The sequence below is a fragment of the Adiantum capillus-veneris genome, chromosome 14 (assembly GCF_014529385.1).
Source record: "Adiantum capillus-veneris isolate H3 chromosome 14, ASM1452938v2, whole genome shotgun sequence".
NCBI classification, from domain to species: domain Eukaryota; kingdom Viridiplantae; phylum Streptophyta; class Polypodiopsida; order Polypodiales; family Pteridaceae; genus Adiantum; species Adiantum capillus-veneris.
Genome location: NC_140944.1, coordinates 96716479 through 96732918, shown reverse-complemented (window position 1 = coordinate 96732918; position 16440 = coordinate 96716479). Strand labels below are relative to the sequence as shown.

Here is a 16440-nt window from a genome sequence, read left to right as displayed (position 1 = left end):
AGAGAAACCTTCGGCTCCATATCACCCTGCAATCCAAGCTCTTGCATTCTCTCTAATTTCCATTCCTTATGCTTTGCAATCCGTACTGCATCCTCAAATGTAAGTGTCCTTTTAAGCTCAAACTTTAACTTCAAATCAGCCCTCAAACTTTGCATAAATATACACTTTTTAATCATAAGAGGAGGAACATCATTGCCCAGAGAAACACACCATCTCTTCCACAAAGCATTGAACTCCTTGACAAAGGAATCTACACTTTGACCATCACCTTGCTTAAGTTCTTCAATGGAGTGCCATACATATGTTGGGTCCTCTACCTTCCTAAACCTCTCAAGGAAAGCCCTATTGACCTCATGGTAAGTCATCACTTCCAAAGGTTGAGATGATTTCAACCAAGACGCATACTCATCATACCATATCCTTGCATCATCTTTCAAGCAAAAAACCAAAATCTTCAGCATAAGCATCGGATCTTCCTTATCGGAAATCAAACAAGAAAACTCCATATTTTCAATGAATGCATCAGCATCCTCACCTACATGACCATAGAACCTTGGAAACTCTGTCACCATAGCCATCAAAGCTGTCAATTGAAGGTCACCTGAAGAAGATCCTCGGTGGCGGGCACCAAAACACTGTTGGGAAACAAGCAAACTGAAACACCTCTATAGCGATGTCACCCAAGAGAGTTGAAAGAGAACTACAAGACACCAAAATATTTTCAAAATCCCTTTGAAACACCACAAGTCCATTAGGAGTAGACCCTTGGGAATTTACTAGTCGTCGCCCACCCAAGAGACTATGTCACATAGGAGCAAAACCCTGTCAAAGCACGGATTTATAGCACACGCCGACCAATGCATATGAAGACAAGGGCCTCCCATTTCACCATTGAACATCACAAAACCACAACTTCAACATCAATTCCACAATTCATAGATACATGCCCTGCGAATCTGTCTACACACAATTTGCCACTAGCCTGCCATAGCCATAACCCTGCAGAGAACTAGTCGTAACCTGATGAGCACAACTCCAATTGGGGCACTTTAAAGCTTGAGAGAAAGCTTGAAAAATGACTGGAGAGAAAGCTGAAGATGACCAAAATTGATTCTATACGCTTCCATGAGCAAAATTGACGCAAACAGAAAGCTGTCCCAGCACGACTACACGTAGAGAAGGCTAGTCGGGGCAAAAAACTGCATCCAAAGGCATCAAGAAGCCACAACGACCAAAAACCTGCAAATTTTTTATGTTTGGCTGAAATTTTTTTAGTTTGTACATGAGTTTTAGTTATATATAAGGCTCACTTCAAAAAACTCACTCACGGGCACTTACTGTAGCCCGACAGCTGTCACTAAACTAGCGACTTGCAGTGCATGTACATGTGCTTGCTAAAGCAAGATAAAAACCTCACAAAACCAAAGCCCACACACCCTTTTTACATCGGGCTTCATGTTCCTATGTACAAATTTACAAAAAACGGGGTGTCAGAAATGCGCCCAACAGCGTCTATATGATGCTTGTATGCCATCCATTATTTCTCTTTACATTTGAGCAACACTCGATCGATAACGCAGTTAATTGAGTGTCGTTTGTTAGAAGCATCTGTTTTTGCATACATGTGGTTTTCATGTCGTTAACCCAATCGTACAAACTCCATATAACAAGTATGTGCATGTGCAGTTCTTTTTTTAAAGTATTAAGTATATGAAATACTTGGTTGGTAACACTATCGTAAAGAGTGTTTCATATACAAATGTTTGAATTGTTCGATATTGTTGTTTTTAAGTGTTCTTATGAAAATATATACTAGCTAATCATAGTCAAAATAATGCTTTATTCATCAATCATCATCGCTATTTCAAATGTTACATTTACATAAACTCTATATAAAAAAGTATATGAACACAATTTGCATGTCAAATTTTTATTTTTTATCGTTTTAAAGAGCAAGATGTTCTTTGAAATTTATGATTGGTTTGTATACTTTCAATGTTTTAAAATGAGCTAAAGTAAAATTGGAAATATGTACATCACGATGCATGTATCTTCTAAGAGGCTTGCATAATTTTTTGAAGTCTTTAAGTCAGTGCATGCGTTGTTTGAACTAATGTGAAAGTGCACGGTGAAAAATATAAGTAATAAATTTACAATATGCTGAAATGTTTCAGGTTTTTAACCTGTATTGTTTGATCTAGGTGAAGTTCTTAAAAACTACTTGTTTGCTCTACATTTTACACGAGTAAACATTGCATTTTACAGTGAAAATTGTTTCCAATGTGTATCAATATAATTGTGTACATTTCTTAAAGTCTTCAAGTCATGGTTATGGTTGTTGTCTGAACTAGTGTGAGAGTGTTAGTGTAGTGTGAACCCATGAAATTGTATTTGATGTTTTGTTTTTTATTGTCCAGGGCTAAAATGACACCAGATCAAAAGAAAATTATTGTGCTTGTCATTAAAAAAGAATGTATTTTGGCAATATCATCATGTGCAAATGGGCGCATACAGCAGATTACTGAAAGCGTTGTCTTCATTAAAGACCCCACTAGCACTATATGGGAGAACAAAGAGCGTAGGATGCAAGGTAAAGGCCAATACGAGTTGTTGATTCCCATAGGGATTCAAGAATTTGACCCCCACCACAAGTTTAGGATAGTGCTAGGCAGTATGAAAGTCTGTTGCACAGACTTAAATGAAGATATCCCTCCCACCTGCAATATGGAAAAACTAGAGCTCTGGGAAGAATTATTGGAGGAACAAAAGGTCAAGATGAAGTGGGTGAAAGCTTAGGACCAAGCTTCCTTACCCAAGATATTGAAGATGGCCCAAGATGTGCAAGCGACTATGGGTGGCTGATCTAATGCCAACGAAACCGGCACAATCATGCGCACGACATTGAATGTCAAGTGTGCTCATTTGATTGGCATTCCCCACGAGGACTTGTAGAAGGTACAAGGGTTTGAGCAGAATCTTTTGGTGTGTGCACATTATACAGCATAAAAGGTATCTCGTTCTTTCTAGAGCACATTACATATGTGAAAAAATGCTACAAGGGAGGGACTGAGGCAAAATTTGATAGCTTTTAGATAGAGCAAGGAATGCAAACACTTCACCCCTTCATTATAAGATGCATTGTCTTTAACACTGAAGCTCCCTGGATCACAATCTTTCCATACTACAATGGGGGCACCTTGGGGGGACCAATGTGCCGCTTGCCATTTGACCACAAGCATTCATACGCCACATGCACAGTTACAACACGGTTGGAGGTCATTGCCACCAACAAATCAGCACTTACCAGAGATAGAAACTGCACAGATCAAAGCAGTGATTGAGTAGATGCCAGCAATTGGTTATGATTTAATTGATGATGTTGTCACTGCTCACTCGGCTAGTATAGTGCACAGTGACATGCACCCTTTCAACATAATGTTGGACTTTACTCGTGCAAATAAACCTCGCATTGGCATCATTGATTGGGGCATGATGCTTAGAACGCCAGACAAGCGTGTATCAAATAATTATTTTCACCCGAGCGCTCAATCAGACTTTGCAATTTTGGTGGCACAATTAGCAGAGGATGGAGAGATCGCAAAGCGGCGGTGGATTTCTCAAAAAATATATGATCCACGGTGCATAGATGCATACACTGACATGTTGATAGACTTTTGGAGTGTATCGAACTAGTTTTATTTCCCAGAAGAAGTATTTTACCACACTAATCAAGATATCATGAGGGCCATTCAAATAAAAGTACACTGTTGGATGAAGTTAAGAGAGCGGGAAACTAAAAGAAATGCATCAGATGTTTTGATCTTTTTCAAAGAACATTTAGAGAGAGACCCTAATCCTGTCCCACGATTGCTTGTTGAACTTGCACTATCTTTTTACCCATCCTGAACATTTTTTTGTTATACATTTGTCTTGTTGTCTGGGCATTTCATTTGTATTGAAGTCTATGATTTGGGTTTTGGGTGGTTCACCTCATTGAGTCATGTCTTGTATTTCAATCGGATCAATTGTTTTGTATTTCAATCGAATCAATTATCTTTAGTCATTTGTCTTGTGGTTCAATTGGTTCAATCAGTTGTGTGATTTTGTTTTTCACATCAATAGTGATTTGATTTAAGGAGCCTACGACGTGTTATGTAGTGGATGTAACATTTAATGGGGTAGTAACTTATGTGTAGCTGAAATTAACATAAACATAGTGAGCATTTCATTAAGCGTAGATTCCTAATGAGAATAGCATGAGTGCTTGGTTGGAGAGAGAGAAACAAAATCATAACACCTCGTTAGATTTAGGATTTAACAATACTTCAAAAAGAGAAAGAAATTAAGATATTGACAGCAAGTGAGGATCGGATGTACTTGGAGCCGCGGTCCCCCCTCCAAAAGGCTTTGTATTATAGGCTTTCCCCATCAAGGGAGACAGTTTACAATACAATACTTTGTGTTCCTTCAATAATTTGCCGGTGCAATGAAGATGGAAGCTTCAAGCACCAAGTTTCCAACTGAAAAAGGTACCATCAATTCCCTCACGGTCTCGCACCCAAGACCTCACACACCTTCGAAGATGGTGAGAGCTAGTGTGGTATGAGAGTAGATCACAGGAAGAAGAAGTATTCTTACGAGAAAGAAGTATTTCTCCTCACATAATCACTCTTAATAGCTTAGCATAGCATGGTAGAGGAGATGAGCATGCATTGGATCTTGGCTCTTGGCTGGTTTTGCATCACAAAGCCAAGAGTTGTGGGTGTAGGCCTCCCTTCTCACAAGCTTGGAGCAGACGATGAGCTTTCCATTTAATCTTGAGAAGTAGAAAATCTTATTTTCTTCACACATGAGTTTGTGTGTGTGTGTGTGTGTGTGTGTGATAATCCATTGCAAAAATCAGCCCCCTCTCTCTCTTGGTTGACCCCTCTTGCTATTTCCTCTTCCTGGACCCTCATTGAATCATTCCAAGCTTAGCCAATAGGAAATAAGAGGCAAAGTTGAGAGCCTTGTGACAAGTGTCCCTCTTTCCCCTTTAGTGAGAGCTTAGATAATTCAAATATTACATTTAAATCCCCATTGGACCTTTTACCCTTCTGGCCAATAGGAATTAAGCAAGCCATTGAGTTGCTTAATTCCCATTGGACCCCTTGATTGGTTGTCCAATAATTTTCTAAGAGACTTAATTCTCATTGGTTCTTTTATCAAGTGTTTTTTAAATGAATTAAACTAAATTTACTCTAGCCTAGTTCTCATTGGTCCACCCCTATGGATATCCAATCGGATTTGGATGCACTTTGGGAGCAACTAGGCTAAGAATCAGACATGTGTCCACTATGCTCTTTGTGTAAGGGGAAGCCTTGAGAGTGTGTCTGTGTGTGTTCTCTCACCTCTTCTCTCTCTTCCCCTACCTTTAGGACTCGCCCCCTCCCATCTAGGGATATGTGAAGACTTTATGATCGCCACAAAAGCATCTAATTCTGTTAAGCTTGACCATTTGGACTTTACCTTTGAATTTTGGAACCTTAGCATTTTGAAAGTCTTAATGGGCTAAACCCTAAGGTCTTTGAAGCACCATTCATGCACATTGCTCTTTTGCAGATGGCCCCTCTTTGGATATCTATTTTCACTCCTTTGGATCCCTACTGTGACCAGTCTGCTAGCCTTACCAATATTCTAGATTTTTCTCCCTTGGTACTTTCCCATATTAAATGATTATTTTAACATGATAAAATCATGTAGAAGAATTAGATATTAGTTATTATGATATTACCTCTCTCTTGAAGTCATATTCATCCTCGACTATGAGGTAGAGATGATAAATCCTAGTCATTAGTCCTTTTTCTAGGAGGTAGAGGATCCCTATTTTACCCTACAACACTGTCCCAGAATGGATGACTAATCCATTTGGCGCTTGAGAGCCTTAGCTGTTGCAAACATGTCTGCGCATCAGTCCTATCAATCTTCCATCGTAGAGTTACAAGATCTACTTGGTGTTCGGGAGACGTCATCTCTGCAAACATGATCCTAAGCATGCATACTTCTTAGCATTTGTCCACAATTAAGAAAAAGAGATTCTTATAAGACAAAAACTTTGTTCATTTAAACATATTTACATTTACTTACTCTAGGGAAGCATTGATAAGGTTTAGGTTATCCTTTAATTGTATGCCTTGAATCCATCTAGCATCTTCAAAAGGTTAGTTCTAAACTTAATAAGATATCGTAGGATAATCTTACCACCTCTCAATACCTTGTCTTTATGTCAGAGAATGGACTCGGGCTGCATCACCTCTTCTTGGTCCTTGATCTCCGGTGGGTCTTCAATAGTTGGTTCTTGAGGTGGCTCTCCTTTGTAAGGCCTTAGTAGGCTCACATGGAAAACATTGTGTATGAGCCAGTGACTAGGCAACTTGAATTGATAGGCCATCTCATTGATTGACCTAAGAATTTGGAATGGACCATAGTACCTTTTTGCTAACTTAGCACAGTACTTTTGGTGTCGCGTAGGATTCTTGCCTGTTGTGTGCCTTAATCGAGCCTTGGGAAACTTAAGCAAGACCCAATAATTTGTTTTAAAGGCTTGAGATCTTTTGTGCTTATTAGCAATAGCCTTTTGCCTTTGCTGTGAAATAGAGATAGCATCCTTAATCTTTTAGAAAGATTCTTGTAGGTCTCGGCTATACTCATCTACATCGAAGATCTTCCCATGTACCTTGAGTAGCAAGGGACTTTTTGATCTTCGCTTTATCACCTCAAAAGGTGCTTTTCTCATGGAAGTATGTACAGTGTTATTGTAAGCATACTCCACTAAGCATACTTCTCCAATTCGGACTTTTGATCTACTTCTGTGACATAAGCTTTTAGTAGATCAATAATGGTTAGGTTAGCTATTTCACTTTGGCCATCCGTTTGGGGATGATAGGCCGAAGAGAATTCTAGCCTTGCACCTAAATTCTCAAAGAGACCCTTCCAAAAATTATTGGTCATTCTTTGATCTCTATCCGACACTATGGAAATTGGCAAGCCATGGTACTTGAAGATTTGTGATATAAAGAGGATTGCCATTTGATGGGCTTTGATAGTCATTTTGACAGGTATGAAATGCGCTTGTTGGCTAATCATGTCTACTATCGTCCATATTCTTGTACTCCCATGGATAGACCTAGGAAATCCAAAGATAAAATCCATGGATATGCTCTCCCATGGTGAATTAGGGATTGACAAAGGTTGAAGCAATCTAGGTTGCTTCCCTCTATCAAACTTTTTCTTTTGGCATACCGCACATTTTGAAACATACTCTTGTATGTTTGCTCTCATGGTAGGCCAATAGAAATATGTTTCTATCCCTTTTAAGGTAAACTGAATCCCTCTATGCTCCGCATAAGGAGGAGGATGGGATTCACACATTACTTTCTCACGTAGTGAGTTAGTAACACATAGTCTATTGCCATAGAGAAGATAACCATCTTGTAGTGTAAATTATTCTTCTTTCTTCACTAGTGCAAGGGCTGAAATCACATCTCTAAAAATGGGATCAATAGCATACTCATCTATCATAGAAGATAGATCATTGTGAGTTGCTATGGATACTGCATTCACTCTCGGTCATCTTGATAGTGCATCGGCTACTTGATTATGCTTGCCAGCATAATCAAGTGGGATCAATAGCATACTCATCTATCATAGAAGATAGATCATTGTGAGTTGCTATGGATACTGCATTCACTCTCAGTCATCTTGAGAGTGCATCGGCTACTTGATTATGCTTGCCAGCAATGTGAGCAATATGAAAATTAAATTGAGAAAGGAAACTTTCCCACCTCATTTGTTTGTCGGAGAGCTTGGTTTGCATCATGAAGTACGTAAGCTTTGGTGATCCGTCCGTGAAACAAAAGGAGTCCCCAATAAAATAGTGCTTCCACAACTCTAGAGCATGTAGAACTGCTAAGAGTTTCTTCTCATATATGCCTAGACCTTGCTCAATAGGGTCAAGCCTTCGACTTTCATAGGCTATGAAATGCCCTTCTTGGAGCAAAACACCTCCAAGGAAATCACCACAAGTGTCGCATTGGACCTCAAATGGCTTTGAGAGATCCGGCAGTGTAAGCACAGGTTGAGAGATAAGCTTTTCTTTAAGCTTTTCGAAAGAATTGTTCTCCTTGGTGGACCATATATACCTAACATTTTTATTTTTTAGGTCATGTAATGGTCCCACAATTTGTGAGAAGTTTTGTATGAAGCCTCTATAGTATGGACACATACCTATAAAGCATCTTAGTTCATGTAGATTCCTTGGATTAGGCCATCCTTTTATTACCTTTAGCTTTGATGGATCCATTTGGATGCAATCTTGAGAGATAATGTGACCTAAATACTGAATCTCTTGTAAGAAAAATTCACTTTTCTTTAGATTAATATATAGTTTATTCTCTAGTAAAACTTGAAATATTACCTGGAGGTGTTGCTTCTGTTCGTCTCTAGTGAATTAGAGTAGATATCACTGTTGCCACCCATAATATCACGGAGAGTTGTGTCACTTTCACCCGTGATGAGGTGGCATTGATAGTTGAAGGGGCGGACCTACAGTTAAAAAACTAGAAGGATATCTACATGACATAGCAGGCATAGAAAGATGCAAAAATAAACGGCTTTCTATAGCCACACAAACACCCAACCATCATAGGTCCGTATGGATAAAAGTATTCATCGCTTAAGCCAAGATGTTGAGAATCTGACTCAGCAAGACACACATTAGTCACGTTGTCCTGCATCTAGATTTGGTCCCTTCGTCTAACTTCGGATGCATCTTCATCTTTCCATTGTTCAGTTTTCTACAAGAATTTTGATGAATGGAGTGGATACTATTCATTGACATGTGGTCATTATTATCACTTCGTCTATTTAATTTGTTTAATGCAAAATAGTAGTCGATACACAATCTGTTCATAAGATATTAAACAAGAAATATGTTATGTGTTTTACATGGAAAATGATTATAAATTCAAGCAAACCCGCCAACATACCCCTAGCACAATTAGAAATCTGTTTGGTGACTAAGATGCAAGTTCTGAGCATAATAATTGAGATAAAAAAACTATGTGTAATTGCTACTAAATTATGAAGCATTGTATATGATCAAAACACATTGAATACAAGCTCCTTCATAATGGTTTTTGACACAATCTTCATTTTACTCTCAAGCTATATTGGATCTATGAATTGTTATCAGGTTCTAAGTCTGAGTGTTGTGGGTCTTTTTGTAATTCAACTTCCACATTTGTTATGACAGATTCTTTTCTATTTTTTCTATAGTGCATTGAGATACACCGACATTGAACTCTTCTTCGTCTTTATTTTGACAATCATACAATTAGGTTGGCATTTCTTTCTCGTAGCTAGCACTTTCAATGTGATGCAATATCTTTTTGTTGCAAAACATATACACTAATTTTTCATCTCTGTCACTAATAAAATGTTGTGAATAGTGCTATGAACGTACTTGTACATACTCCAAATTCTCTCTGAACTTGAGTTTACTGCACATTGTGCCAGTACTTTCATTGCAAGGGGATGTAAGGTCGAGTAATGCTCTCCACCATTCATCATCCACCACCACTTCCATGCAGGTTGCTCTTTTTCCATTGACTGTAAAAAATCATTCGCAAAAGGAACTTCTTTTAATCTAAATGAACTCATTTCTTTGATACAATCAATTTGGTCTTGAACGTTGGAGTAGAACGTGGTGACTACGTGATAGAAATTGCTGATAACCTTTGTATTGGACATCAAATCCAAATTTCAAAACTCTGAATCGAGCATGCAAGCCACACTATGGAGTAGACTATGAGCGCTCTTTCATCTTTCATGAAAATACTTGGCCAAAATTCTTCGTTGTTTGCCAGAGAATGGTAGTCGTCACTCTATTGGACTGACCACCATGTCATCCACACTTTGCCCATATTTGGTGCCTTCTGATCAAGGTTGGAAATTGCAAACATAACGGGCATCATTACATCCATTACATTCCTCACCAAGAAACCTTGTTTATAGAGCCACGTTTTCATGTCGTGGTATGTATATAGTGTGAAATAAAAACATTCACCTCACATTTGACAGTTATTGATCCATGCAAATAGAAGCAATCATGTATATATTATGATATATGTTGAAGCGGCTATTGCGGTCGCTATCATGTACATACCTATCTAGGGAGTTGTGGCCCTGGATGTGGCACCTTTGCATGCTTTTCCACTTGATAAGAACTCAATTTTGGTTTTATTATGTACATACTGTTGGAATTAGGGTTGCAGAGAAACACACACAGCTTGGAGAAGACGAAGGAATCTCAAGGCACACAATAGAGAGTGTGTTACTTAGTGTTCAATGGAAAGATAGATAGCCCTAGAGTGATGGGCATATATACAATGCACGGGGGAAAAAACCTCCTAAAGAGGAAAAAAATGCCCCGGCGGTCCTAGTGTGTTCACACACATCACTACCACATGTATATGGTAACAAATCCCCCGTGGAGTAATGCGGTGAATGAGAGCTGGCACATGAGTAAAGGGAAGTTCCATGCCCTGAGGAAAGGATCAGTCCACAAAGGGGAGTAATCCAAAAGCTTTGCGGAAAGCTTCAAGCTTCTCACAAGACAATGCCTTTGTGAAAAGATTTGCAAGGTTGTCCTGTGTTGGCACATAAGCCAAGCTGATCTCTCTTGCTGGGAGCCTCTCCCGGACATAGTGGTAATGCACGTCAATGTGCTTTGTGCGAGCATGAAAAACTGGGTTCCTCGCAACTGCCAATGCGCTCTAACTGTCAGTGTAGATAGTGTTGGCAGTGTCCTGTCCAACACCCAAATCAGCCATAAGGTGTCTGAGCCATACACACTCAACCGTAGCTGTGAAGACTGCCTTGTACTGAGCCTCACAACTCGAAGTGGCCACAGTAGGTTGCTTCTTGCTCAACCATGATATACATGAACTGCCAAGCATGAAACAAAAACCACTTGTGGACACTCGCGTGTCAAAACAACCAACCCAATCTGAGTCCGAAAAAGCATGTAAGTCTGGCGGCAATGATCCCCCCTTGGGTTAAAACAAGCCAAGATGTAAAGTGCCACTAAGATAGCGGAAAATTCTCTTGACAGCCTGCCTATGCTTAGACCCTGGGCTATGCATAAATCTGCTGACCTGTGAGACTGCAAACTGAATATCCGGCCTGGTGTTGCATACATAAATGAGGCAGCCAACAGCAGTTTGGTAAAGAGTGACATCAGCAGGATCGCCAACATCATATAGACTTAACTTCAAACCTGTTTCCATGGGAGTGGCAATAGGTTAGCAATCCTCAAGTCCAAACTTACATAGCAATGTCTCTATGTAACTTTTTTGACACAAGGCAATACCACCATCACACTGCTTAAATTGTATACCCAAATAATGATGCAACAGCCCCAAATCTTTCATCTTGAAAGTAGCATTGAAATCAGCCTTAAATTCAGCAATGTGTCTCTCATTCGGTCCAGTGATCAGCAAATCATCAACATAAAGAACCACAATGAGAAGTACATCACCCTCACGCTTTACATACAATGTGCTTTCTGTTGGACTGTTACAAAAGCCTTGTTTGACCAAATGAGTGTCAGCTTTCTCATACCAAGCACGAGGAGATTGCTTCAACCCATACAAAGCCTTGTTACATTTGCACACTTTGTCCTCTTGTCCTTTTATGACAAAACCGGGAGGCTGCGTTACATAAACTTCCTCAAATATGTCACCATTCAAGAAAGCAGTAACAATGTCTCATTGATGTACATCCCAACCAAAATGAGCTGCCAATGCACATAGAAAACGTACAGTAGTCATACGACAAGTGGGAGCAAAAGTCTCTTCATAATCTATGCCTTTTTGCTGCGCATAACCCTTTGCTACAAGTCGAGCCTTATGGCGATCCATCTCACCATCTGGCTTGCATTTCAACTTGTAAACCCACTTCGTACCAATGGCCTTTTTGCCATGAGGCAAATCACATAAAGTCCGTGTGGCATTTTCTATAAGTGCATCACATTCTGATTGCATGGCAGCCATCCAATTTTCTAAATTTTGTGCTTCATCAAAAGTCATAGGCTCCTCAACATCATGTAAGCTAGACACATCCAAAGCATAACAATCTGATGCATAAGATGCATGGCGAGAGCCTGAACGAGTACGACTAGACAAAGGTGCATCCAATTTACTGTCACGCAAAGTGTGCACCAGCCATTTTGGCATACCTCTAGCCTGCTCATTTTCATCCCTTTTCTCATCAAGTACATCATGTACATCTGCATCAGTAATAGGCTGATCTAAAACATTTTCAGAAACCCCCATAGGCTCTACATTTGCGCCATTGGAGCTTACATTCGTATTTCCACCACTGAAAAGAGGCAACAAAGTGTCATAAATGTCCTGTGAGCTTACATTATTGTCTCTAGTACATGACAGCAAGGGCTGAACAGAATCTTCCATAAACACTACATCCCGTGAAACCAGAATACGTTTTGTTTGCGGATGATACAACCTGTAACCTTTGCTTTCAGCACTATAACCAACAAAAATACATTTGATAGCCTTATCATCCAATTTTCTGCACTGCACTTGTGGCACCAAAGCATATGCCAAACAACGAAAAACACGCATGTGCTCAATAGAATGCTTTCTATCATGCCATGCTTCATATGGAGTAGTAGATTGCAAAGCTTTCGTAGGACACCTGTTAAGTACATAAGTGGCACACATGATGGCCTCAAGCCAAAAAGAATGCGGTAAAGCTTGACTTTTGACCATACATCGTGCCATTTCCGTCAGTGACCTGTTTTTCCTCTCAGCAACACCATTTTGTTGAGGTTTATAAGGCATTGTACATTGGTGTTTTATCCCACGACTAGCCAGAAATGCATTAAATTCATGAGACATATACTCCCCCCCTCGATCAGAACGGAGGGTGCCCATAGTACATTTCGAGACATTTTCAGCCATAGCCAGAAATTGTTTGAAGCACATAAAAACTTCGAACTTCACTTTAACTGGAAATACCCATGCATGCCTGGAGTAATCATCAATGAAAGTCACGAAGTACAGGTAATTGCCCAAGGACGGAGTTTGCATGGGCCCACAAACATCACTATGCACAAGCTGCAACCTGCATGTGGCCCGAACTGAACCATCCTTTGGAAACTTAGAACGCTGCATCTTACCCAAAATACAGCCTTCACAAACATGTTTGACAGGTGCTTCAAGAGGTGGCAAAGAAGCAACCATATCAGATTTCTGCAAACGCAGCAAACTCGCAAAATTCAGATGACCAAAACGTGCATGCCAAAGTTTTTCATCTGAAATAGTCCTTGAATCTGCAACAGCATTTGAAAAATTTTGTCCACACTTGTCATACAAAGTGAGCTTATACAGCCCACAACACAAAAGGCCAGATGCAACAATTTCATCACCAAAACTGAGATCATGAACTGTACATTTGTCATCCACAAATTTGACTACAAGTCCAAGTCTAGCAAGTGCAGATAAAGACAAGAGATTCTTCTTGATCCCAGGTACATAAAGTGCATCAACAAGTGTGAAGGAACTACCATTAGCAGCAGTGAGCACAATCTTTCCAACTCCTTGAACTGGATAAGAGGCGTTGTTGGCACAAGTGACTAAATTCTCATGAGGGGCAGACTCAAGAGAGGTAAACAATTCACGATGTGAGGTAATGTGCTTTGTAGCACCACTGTCGAAATACCACACATGTGAATCTGCAGAAACTGACAAGCATGCATCATGGACAGCAGGATTGTAAGTGCACTCTGTGCTAAAAGCCCATTCTACATCAACATCAGCATTATAGTCTCCTTTCACACAAGACTCAACAATGGCTGCATTTGTAGTGGAACCAGCATTTGTAGTGGAACCACCCTCTTTCTTCTTAGCCTCTTTGGCCTTCAACTTAGGACACAACTTGATCAAGTGATCATTGGCTTTACAATAATGGCAACGCATCTTCTTTTTGTCCTTATCACTAGAATTGCCAGACGAAGTGCTTCCAGCAGAAGCATTATGAACAGAATTTTTGCCACTCGCAGCAGAACCATAAGAAGTGGCTGCATTACTGTTACCACCCTTTCTTTGAGAAGCAATAAAATCCTGTTCAACTGCACACTGCCTAGTCCTGTTTTTTCTGGAAAGTGACTCTTGCAACAGCAATGTGCATAATGCATCAAACTTGACAACTTCAGGATTTCCTTGGGTCATAAGTCTCCAAGTACTAGCAAAAGTCTGGTAGGAATCTGGTAAGGCATCAAGAACAGTCTGCACAAGGGAACTATCTGAAATGACTTCACCTGCAGAAATAAGCTACTCATTGATATACTTGACACTAGCAAGGAAAGTGTCCATATCATCTTCCTCATGCATAATCTTCGACTCCAGCTCTTTACGCAGCAAAGCAATTTTAGCCTCATTGCGGCTTGCATAAAGACCTGCTAAAATATCCCAAGCCTGTTTTGAAGATTTTGCTGAACGGATGTGAGGAACAATGGTGCGCTTCACAGACAACGCAATCAATGCATGAGCCTGCGCATCCTTAACATCCCAACGAGCTTGTTCTGCCATAAGCAAAACAACTCTAATAGCTGCAATCCTTGCAGGAAGACCTGCAACATCCTGAACATCGCCTACATCTGCAGAACCAGGCCGTATATCAATGCGCTCCACAATGTTACAGACACTCTTTGACACAAGAACATGTTGCATCATATAAGCCCACATAGGGTAGTTTTCCCCATCCAACCTGTCCTCAATAGAAAACATCTTAAACACATCTGTGTTGTTGTTGTCAGCCATGGTAAATGCTGCACCTGATGTGAAAACTGCCCGAAAATAGGAGAAACGGAGCGAGAACAACCTCTACTATATAGCACAAACCGTTGAAGACTATAAGGCACCCGTTATGCAGAAAACGGCACTAACAAAAATTCTACACAAAATAACGAAATAGCCTGTGGAGTACTGCCTGTAGTGGAAACGGAGGCCGAAATGAGCCCAAATCAAAATTTTGAGCAGACCTGGGAACGCTCTCCAAAGCTCACTGAAATCGGAGAAAGTGAGCAGGCGTGTGCTGGAGCAGCTGGCGACTAAGCCTGGGAGGACGTGACCTGCTCTGATACCAATTGTTGGAATTAGGGTTGCAGAGAAACACACACAGTTTGGAGAAGACGAAGGAAGCTCAAGGCACACAATAGAGAGTGTGTTACTTAGTGTGCAATGGAAAGATAGATAGCCCTAGAGTGATGGGCGTATATACAATGCACGGGGGGAAAAACCTCCTATAGAGGGAAAAAATGCCCCGGCGGTCCTAGTGTGTTCACACACATCACTAACACATGTATATGGTAACACATACTCCAAGTGTTTCATGGTGGCACACTCATCTCGCCTATAAAGAGTGATGCCAGAAAAAACTGCCAAAAATAGCAAAGCTAACAGGCGTTGTTGAAAAATTGCACGAAAAGTGACCCAAAGTGATATATTGATGAAAAATGATGATTATCTATGTTTTTTATGGTTATGTGAGTGATCTCACAAACTTAAGGATTTTTCTCACTTCGTTTGGGATTTTTCGCAACAAAAAATGAGCTGAAAATGAGCTAGTTTTGGTCCAAAGTGGCAAAATGGCCGAAAAATTGACACGTCAGCTCATATTGCCATGGGTTAGAGAGAGAGAGGGCTGTTTTTTATAGAAAAACCTGCAAATTTTCTCTACTGTGCAATAGCTTCCATGGTTGCCCAATCTATGTGTGCTGCAGTCCCGCCTCTTTGTAATCTTGTATTTCAGCTTGTGAGGGAGTGAATTACGGTTTCCCATTATAAAAATGGTGTGTGGGATTTCTACAAGATCAAAAAATCATCGCCATGAAGGTGGAATCTCGTGCATTCCTTTCAACTGTTTGGTGCTACGACTATGTAATTGGGGGTGAGGCTACATGATACCATGAAAGAGGTTTGGGTTTTGATTGAGATTTGTGCTTGGTTATGTAAAGGAGATGGAGCTACAATGGCTTCCAGAGGTGGACATGATTCATAGTTTTGAGCTTGTTGTGGTCCCCAAGATTAAAGACCATGTAAGGGGAATCAGAGAGGAGCATGGAGAAGGTTGGGAGCAATTCAAATTATTCCTAAAGGAGAAATACTTCATGTAGGACTCTGAAAGGGTTACAAAAAGGACCTTCTTGGAATAATTTGCAAAGCCAAGAGAAGGACTTTCCATCAATGAATTGTTGAGAGAGTTTGAGCAGTGCTATGCTCAGCTATCAGGAACAGAGTGAGCCACTTTGGATAGTGAAAAGAATGAATTGTCTCTTCAAGCTGCAGGTTCTGAGCTCCAAGAAAATCTAGAGCTACT

General features: G+C 40.2%; 1 pseudogene; it reads right to left on the bottom strand.

The window, feature by feature from the left end:
- Positions 1 to 8451: 8451 nt before the first annotated feature.
- Positions 8452 to 14882, bottom strand: LOC147442795 (uncharacterized; annotated as a pseudogene).
- Between the last annotated feature and the right edge of the window lie 1558 nt (positions 14883 to 16440).